Source organism: Cheilinus undulatus, linkage group 1 (assembly GCF_018320785.1).
Source record: "Cheilinus undulatus linkage group 1, ASM1832078v1, whole genome shotgun sequence".
Lineage (NCBI taxonomy): Eukaryota > Metazoa > Chordata > Actinopteri > Labriformes > Labridae > Cheilinus > Cheilinus undulatus.
This window is the reverse complement of record NC_054865.1, coordinates 17985629-17995450: the sequence shown is the minus strand read 5'-3', so window position 1 is coordinate 17995450 and position 9822 is coordinate 17985629.

Here is a 9822-nt window from a genome sequence, read left to right as displayed (position 1 = left end):
AGTCCTGAGGTCAGAATGTCCGAACATTGTCAAGGACTTGCTATGCACAATTTTATTGCAGCTTGTTGATGTCTCCCACTCCGTGTGTACTAAAGCCAGGAGAATAACAGGCATGGGTGACTGCATAGCTGACCCTCATATTACTAGAGAGAGCAACAAAGTGTTTCTGCATGTCTGTGTGTGTGTGTGTGTTTGAAAGCTGCAGTGTTTTTGACAATGATTGGTCATGACAGAGGAAGTGTACGAGCCTGCTGCCAAGAGCAGCAGCACCCTACTGACAAAAACATGGCATACATACACAAAAATAGATCCATTTCATATACATTTAATGTTGGACTTCAGATATTTCTTGGTCTAATGCTCAAACAGACCTAACATTCTTATTAAAGTATAGTTTTAACACTCACATGTTTAAATTTCCCTATCGTAGCTGCCATGACACCCTGCGTAAATCTGGGTGTGGCTTCCATTTGTTTCTGTCAATGAGGAACCAGCATTTTCCTTGATAAGAGGACACTAATCCTGATTATTAGAGTGATTCAGAGATAAAAAATTGGTAAACATCATCTGTTACACCTTTAATGAGATCGATTTGATTATTCTGCCTTCCACTATCGAGTGGCGGGGGTACAATATTAAATAATAGCCTGCAAACATAACTGCCCACAAACATAATAAACCACAAATGTCATACAATCAGCAGTTTCTAACATAATAAGCCCACAAACTTAATACATTTCCCACAAATCTAAAAATAGTTGGCTACAGCAAACGTAATAACAAAATTCTAACAACCATGATAACCATGACATTTGCATGGATTTATTACATTTGTACAACTGCTAGTGGATTGAAACCAGCTTAAGCTCAAGTCACATGAAAAGTTTTAGTCATGGCAATTTTTTGTTCACCGTGAAACAGGAATTAGTTTTCTCATAGTCTTCAAACACCGGTTGAGCCATGAATAGATTACAATGTGAGGAAATTTTAAATAGTGTACAGAAACACTGTTCACCCAACCAGTATTTTTATTATTTTACCATAACTTAAAATCCCCATCCACTCAAAATTCATTTTTAGTCTCAGGAAGTTTGTACCCTGTATTTTTTAAGACACGGTAATTTGTTTTATTTGGGAGAGGCAGCACTCCTTGTCCTTTGAGTTTTGTTCACGTACAAAAAAATGTGCTTTTGTCAGCTCTCTATGAACTGTAAAATATCTTTGGATCAGATGAACCCCCTCTGAGAGCTTAGCTTAAGAGGAACCCCTTAGAATTTTCAGAATTTTCCAAGATTGATATCAATCCTTTCTTTGTCTCATTCAACTTTTTCAGTTAAGGTTCATGGCTCTATGGATGTTTTAAGACACTGGAAGAAACTTCCTGTCTCATGGCAAACAAAAAAATTGCTGTAACTACCTTTTCTATTTAAAGTTAGTTCAGTTTCAACTCACTTCGACCCACTGGCAGTTGTAGTCAGTGCTGCCAGATTGGGCGGTTTTCTACATATTTAAAACATATTCGATACAGGCACACAACATGAATGCATATTCAAATTGCTCTGCATTAACAGAAAACAAAAATAGGGGTCGTAATAGTAGAGTGCACCTTGAGATTGATAGACGGGTTGCTGTTGCATCAGCGGTGTTGCAGGCATTCGACTGGCCTGTTGTGGTTAAGAGGGAGCTGAGCCGGAAGTCAAAGCTTTCAATTTTCGGTTGATCTATGTTTCAACCTTCACCCATAGTTATGAGCTTTGGGTAATGATCGAAAGAAAGAGATCGTAGATACATTCAGATTCCTCTGGAGAGTGTCTGAGTCCGGCCTTAGAGATTCAAGGGACATTCAAGGGATCTCGAAGTAGAGCCACTGCTTCTTGGTGTAAAGGGGAGTCAGTGAAGGCGGTGCGGGCATCTGATCAGAATGCCTCCTGGTCGCCTCCCTGTGGAGGTCTTCCAGGCATGGCCAGCTGGGAGGAAACCCCGGGGCAGGCCCAGAACCTGCTGGAGGGATTAGACTGTATATCCCATTAGGCCTTAACCTTTCAAAGCAGATGGATATGCCCGTTTCCTTGTTTCTCACTGGCAAATCCATCTTGCAAAGCTGCCGTCTGAACCATTTGGGCCCGGTCAGAAAGTGTCATGACCAATCAGCGACGAGGGGCAGTACTTTAGGGTACAGCGGAGTCGTGACGTAAGAAAAGCAGCAACAAGAGGTCGGTGCAATTATATAGGAAGACATTAGCAGGGATGCAAAGACGTGACAGACAGAATGTTCCTCCAATCAACCTCTGAGTTTTTGTTTTTTTTGTTTTTTTTTCAAAGGCTCTGTCCTTTCCCAAACGCTGTATATCGAAGGTTTTCCATCTGGTGTGTCAGGGTAACCTGGCCTGGGGGCACCTAAAATCCCCCAGGAGGAGCCGAAAAACATTTCTAGGGAGAAGGACGTTTGGATGGACTTATTTTACATGACATATTTTCATTTCCTTGATATTACTTTGTGGACTTTTTTTTTTTTTGTCAAAAAAGCCACATTATGATTGATTTACAAAATCAAATCAAGGGTAAAAGATCCAAGGGGGAGAATACTTTTTGTAGACACTATAGGTAAACACCAGTATCCTGACATATCTCCTGCCATCTTGCTTTGACCTTTATAAAATAATGCTTAAAAGTAGTGGCAGAAACTTTTCTTTTTATCCTGTTGAGGCATCATATGTATTGTTAACAATCTTAAGGTAAGAGGTCTTCAGTATATCCCTTCCTGTAATACAGCATGTGAAATTCCTGTGTAAACATTGATTTTTTTTAAAATGCCAGAGATCAAGGCAAAAATATTGAATTCCCAGATAAGAAAGGATGAGTATGTTACCTGTACAGCAGCAGTTCAGCGGGTTAGACGGTTTTGACTCTAAGAAGCATCCACAGGATTTGTTACAGTTTCAGCTAATTGAAACCCACAGCTGCAGACTAGAGCAAAAAACGATGTAAGATTAACAGCAATGTTGTGACCTGGCTCTGCACAGGTGAAGGTGAATAAAGCTAACATAAACAAACACGTTTCAGATGTGGAGAACATGAGGAAGGCCTTTGCTGCAACTGGTTGAAAAGTTCAAAGCAAATATATTTTTTTTTCCCCACAGATCAGAGAGAGAAAAGACAACCTAGCGGCTTTTATCTCAAATGTTGTAACTTTTAAGTAATTTCTTGTTTGGATTTTTATGGATTCAAAGAGGTGTAAGATTAAAGGGGAGAAGAAAAAAGAGACAGAATGGCACTGACCATGAGGCAGTAGGAAAACAAAGGCTTTGTTAACACATGAAGACTGCCTAAACCTGCTACTCCAATACGAATTACAGCGCCAAGAGTCTACCTGCAAGAGAAAGCAGCTGCAGCAGAGGAATAACACAGTGGCAGCAGGTGTGTCTCTGATATGAGCATCTCTCTCATTAGTCTGCTTCTCGGAAATTCGATCCTCAAGACCTTGCGGGTCAGAGTTCTCCTCTCTGAGTGAAAGGTCACAACACAACCACTGTATTGTCATGTTCACGCATACATACAAAAACACCTTTACACAGCATTAATCATTGCCTTCTGGACTGAAACAGCTCATTTCATAATATCAAAGCATTTGACCTGTGGGACTGCTGACCAAACATACTGACCCTGTTAAAGAAATTGGCCAACATTCAGTATAAAATTAGTTTCTTTTATTCTTTTCTTTGTTCTGGATATTGTGATCTACTCTTTTGTGATCCTGCAGTGAGATGAAAAGAAAACATTTTAAGAATACAGTTTAAATCATTCCATATAGTAACCACTCAGGCCAGTTCATTTGTTGTAATTTATAACAGTTAGTAGCAGTAAACAGCATTAATATGCTTTTTGCCCCTCTCTGGGATTTCCTATTAGATGGCATTCTGTAGAGGTAAATATACTACAGTATAAGAAGTCAGTATAAATATATGAACTTTCTTTCATTGGACAAATAAAAACTATACCTGGTTAAAACACGTAGGTGGCAAGTGAGACCAACTTCCCCATAGTGTACAGCAGGGGGAAGTGGTTCTTGCCCTCCAGGGGGGCACACTGGCACATAATTGTGGGATGCCATTTGTGGTATGGGCCCTACCACATGGGTCAGTGGGTATCTGGTCCAAGAATCAGCACACCATCTTTGACTGATCTGGATAGGGATTAGATAGCAACAGTGAGTGAGCCCTAGTACCATCTCCAAACTGAAGGCCAAGTTTCATGAAACAGGGGACAGCACTACCATATGGTCTATGGTTTCTAAGTGTCAGCACTTAGAAACTGTAGACTGTCTTCTACAGATTTGCAGTCAAGGTTTGCAGGTTCTCTCCCCAGCAATAGACTGCACACAGCTAATCTTCGGTCTCACAGGGCTGCCAGGAGGCCTGCCATGACTGCTCTTCATCGCCAGGCCCGTTTGCACTCGTGTCAGCAACACGTGCACTGGAACCTGAACATGTGGAGGAATGTAATGCTCAGTGATGAGTCCAGATTCTGCCGAGGGCAGCTGGATTGAAGGTTCAAAGTGTAGAGAAGAAGTGGAAAATGCTATGACTGCAGCACCAATAGAGTAACATCTTTTGGTGGAGGCAGTGTGACGGTGTAGGGCGGCATCTCCCTCACTGGAAAAACGTGGTTTGTCATCATTGGAGGCCATCTCAATGCAGAGAGATATCAAGATGAATGCACAAAACAAGAATCAATGGCAAAATAAGCTGTTTGGCATTGGCAGAGAAGATTCTGCAAATTGTTTTCATGGGCACAATCGACATACTCAGCTCTGCTGCTCATCCCATAAATGCATGCTCCTTACAAATGTGGCACCACTGAAAACAGAAATAAACAGGCTTTTAACTGTATTAGATTTATTGCCAAAAAGCAGTGTTACAGCAACATCAAAATTATTTTGCAATTTGGTTCTCTAAGTGATGAATCCCCCCCTTTAGGAACCATATTACATAATATTAAGCCGCCTTGTTATGATGATTAAGAAACTGAAAAATAGACAGAAAACCCTGAAAATTACACACATCATGCTTACAGGGGAGCTCATAACTCATTTTAGGTTCCCCTAGCTCTCCCTTCTTTCCTGTAGTTTGCACCCTGACTTTATCCATAAACAGTTTATTTATGCTTCAGATCTGGGTTTTGCATGTTGTAAGAATTGTTTGCTTTAAAATGAAGTAGACACTACAGGATAATTGGCTGATATTTAGGCCCATTACCTTGAAACCAAACTGTAACCTCCTATGTGGAGAATTGAGCCTGTAGTTCCTTGAGTGCCACCTCACACATACACTTTCAAAAAAATTCTGTTTTGAGGGCAGAGATAAACTTGTCTACAGCCAGGTTAAAAAGTATTTGGCATGAACAGCTCATTTCTTAATAGGTAAAAACTGAAAGGGGGATTATATTTAGTATAACCCCTGTATTTTGGTAATTTACATAAGGAAGCTAGTTATTTGTTGGAGGTTTGACTGATCTGAGTAAAGGCTGGCTTACCGTATGACTGCCAGGGTGACATCACTAAAATCCCATTTACTCTCTTGGTTTGAAATGCATACACATAAGGGCAGAGCTTTCTGTCCTTGCTTTGCATTTACTTTGTCCATATTTCTACTCATTCTCTCAAAGTTTATATGGACCAAATTGCACTACCACCATTAATAATGGGGGCAATGTTGAGCAATGTAGCCAAAGCAGCAAAACACTACAAAGAAAGACAAAAGAAAAATGGTAGGACTTTACTAGTAGTCTCTGAGGGAATATAGTAGGATATTGTGTGAATAGTTAAGATGACAAACATGAATAAGATGTTCACCTGGGCACAGAGATAGACAACTATCTGGATGGAGGACAGACAGAGCAGTACCAATTTTAAAATTTGGCCTTTTCCTTTTACCTGCTGACCTCTACCACACTCACATAGCCTTTTCCATGAAGCATGGCAGACCTTGTTTGGATTGTAGCTTCCTGTAAAAATGCAGGTCTTAATAGAGTTGGAAAATTGACACAGGGCCATCTTAAGTGTCTGATTGGAGTGGACATTATTTAATCACTGCACCCTGTCTCTTAACTATCAGTCTTGGTCTCCTTTAATCATATCTGATAATCAACCTTGACCCAATCTTTATATTCAGTAGATGGCAGATCAGAAAAGTTTTGTATGAACTTAAAGTTTAGTCAGAGCACTTTATTTTTATCATAAGGATTGGGCACAGAAAAAGATTAGGAATTTATTGCAGTGGGCAGTGAACCAGTACTGATCACTGGTATTGTTTTTTCCATAAAATAGATTTTTGCCACACTTTCATCACCATTTAAAGGTAAACCTTGCATGTCAGTGGACTGTACACACAAGGTAAAACTTATGCCATTGATAGCTCAAACTACAAGACACGCTGATGGGTAAATAAAAGTAGCATGACAGGGGAGTGCAGATGGCCTAGTGGTTAAGTCGGGCCCCATATACACAGGTGGCTAGGGTTCAAGTCCAACCTGTGGCTCCTTTCCTGCATGTCTCCTTCATACTCTCTGTTCTGACTCAATCCACTGTCCTCCCCCCTAAAAATAAAGGCATAAAAGCCCCAAAACATATCTTTAAAAAAGTATCACAGAGTGATATGTGACCAACAAAAGCTCAGTTTAAAGGTCACATATTATGCAAAACACACTTTTTCAGGCTTTTCCAACAAAAATATGTGCCCATAGCCTGTCTACAATCACCCCAAGAATCAGAAAAATCTATTCCCTCTCACCCTCTCTTTCTCCACCTTTCACAAAATGTGTGCTGAAACAAGCCGTTCTCAGATTTTCCCCTCATGATGTCATGTGGGGACTTAGCACCATCCCCAGGTTCGGCTGGCCCTCCCCGCTTGGAAGAAGAGTCCACTCGGATGTTTGTCTGTCATACCCATATATATATATATATATATATAAGTGAAGTCACACCTCCATCATAAAGTGAAATACACATCAAAACTGACAGTATAATGTTTGATAATTTAACACATATATAGAGATAAATTTACCATATTAGAAGTGTCTTGACTGACCACACTACATAAAGATAAACTACACTTTTTGAAAAGTTAAATATTCTACAGTTTGACAGCGCTGTAGTAACTCTTCATAATCTGTAGCAAGGTGGGTCTCTGGCAGAAACAAAACAGAAAGTCAAGCTCATTGCAAGGCAATGCATACTGATGAAGAATACACACTATGCATCCTTTAGGAGCACCTAAAGTCACAAGAACTCTAACTCTGTGGATAACTTCACCCATGGTGCAAATTATCAAACAACTAAAACAACAATCCACTTAGAAAAAAATTACCAAAAGCATTGCCTATACAACAGGCAATATCTTAACACAACTAAACACTTCTAAAATGCATGTAAACACACTGCCAGGGGACATGATGAGGAACTCTGGCCACTTATCCCCCAGATTTGAAATACAGTGTAGTCAACAGAGATGAAAAAAAACATGAGAGTATGGTAATCAAGTAAAAGTACAGTTACTCTGGTTAAAACTTACTTAAGTAGAAGTAAAAGTAATAATTACAAAATATACTCAAAAAAGTACTAGTATGAAAAGTAATCAGTTACTTTCCACCACTGCTGGGACCAAGGTTGAAATTTATAGCAAATGGGTGGTCACCTGAGAGTCATTCACTGCTGAGTCACCTGGGTCACTTAAGACATCAGCAGAGTCATTGACTGGGTTTCATTTGAAGGTGAGTTTCCTGGGCCTCTTCTATTTCATTTTCATTAGCATTTATCCGGATGATGTTGCTGCCTGTAGTCCAGCGTGAAAGCGTTGTTTAGATTGTCTTTAGAAGTGTCTTGGTCTGCTATTTCTGCTCAAGGATGGTTTTTCAAGTTTGACAAATGGCCTCCTTATTTAATGTTCAAACCTGTTGCTTCTTTCTTGCATGCCATTCCCCACTCTCTTTCCCCAGTGTTTGACCCTTTGCATTTTCCTATCTGAACAAAGGAATGACAAATAAATCTATGAATAGGCCAAGCAGTTACATTCTGACCCATGTACACAAGGAGCCCAGATTCAAGTCTGGCCTGTGGCTCCTTTCCATTCATGTCATTCCCAGCTCGCTCAGTAATGTTTACAATTATTTTAGCTGAAGGGTTGCCAGGTCTGTGTGACAAAACCAGCCCAATGACCAATAAAAACTAGCCCAAAACCAGCCCAGTGACCGATAAAACTAGCCCAAAACCAGCCCAGTGACCGATAAAACTAGCCCAAAAACAAGCCCAATGCTGAAATTCAAAATAATACAGTTAAAACCTCTGCCATACTGCATATATTGCTTGAGTGCCCGCAGACATTCTGCTTTTCTGTGGGTGGCATGTATGTCTGTGCCATGTTTCATGTTTTCCTGCCTCTCTGCAGGTTTTTTTAGTTGTACTTGAGTGTAAATAGAGTAGTTTCTCTGCTCCAGATATTAAATACTCATACACAAGACACAGGGGCGGAACTACCTACTTTCTGAGGGGTATGCAGATACCCCCCCCGCCCCCAGAGCTGTGAGAAGCTTTTCAAAGAGCTGATGAATTATGGGTGTCTGGGTATTTATATTTCATATTTGGACATTTACAGTAGTTATGTGACTCTGTTAACTTAAAGGGATGCTTTCTATTTTTTTCTCTAATTGTTGATACTTTTAGCTAAAGGGGGAGGGTCCCCATGTTTTTTCTTTGTCCTTGGCCTCCAAATGGTTTAAACCGACCCTGCCTCTCACCTGCAGCTCCCTCACAAATCGTTCTGCCAGTTTGTTGCTTTCATTTTTCTGTTTCTGCCCTTTTGACAGTATTTATCATTGGTACGTTTAAGATCAAATAAAACACCCACATTTGGACAAAAGTTTTACTCAACTTTACATTATTTTAAGATGTGATCCGTTTGTGTTTGGCTCGTTGATGATGATGCGCATCACAAAAGTCATCATCAAATACGAGTATGGCAGAGCGTCGGCAGGAAATGACTGAATAAATGTGTTAAAACGAGGGCATTAGAAGCTTCAACACAACACAGCACACCTCTGTGAAGGTATTATGGACTTACTGAAGAGACGCTCTGTCAGCGGACGTCCTCTGCACTCTTTTATGCACGTTCCTCCATCCTGGGCTCCCCCGACGGTGATTATAACCAAGTTTTCATTTGAATTTGGCAGTTAAAGTCTGTCTTCTTTGTGTAGACTCAGATTTATTGATATGACTTGTTGCAGTCTTTAGGCTACTGCTGACAGTTTTCACCTTTATAGAGGATTTCGGGAGAATTTTTTTTGTAAAGTAAGCCTTATAAGAGCCACGATTCAAATGAAAGCACCCGCGTGCTCAAGGGAACACACACTGGAGAGCCTATAGTGTGTGTGGGGGGGGACGAGAGGAAGGGAGGGGCGCCTAATCAGAGACGTGCCTCTGTTATTGATCATATCGTTTACACATGCACAAACAGCTGTTAAATATGCCGACTCGAAATAGTTTTACCCCCATTGCTTTGGTGCTCCTATGCGCCGCATATAGTGCATACTCACTTTTTGCGCCACTGACAAAACATAAAAAATGGGTCTGCTCGACAACAAAATCTACCCGCAGCAGTACGTCAAAAGTAGCCCAATTCCACGGTAAAACCGCGGACCTGGCAACCCTGATTAGCTGTCCTCCTCTGTAAACCTTTTAAATAAGTGATAAATTTAAATTATACAATTATACCATTAACATCTGTAAAAACACTAAGCAGGAGTATGTGAAGATGATAAATATTCAAAACA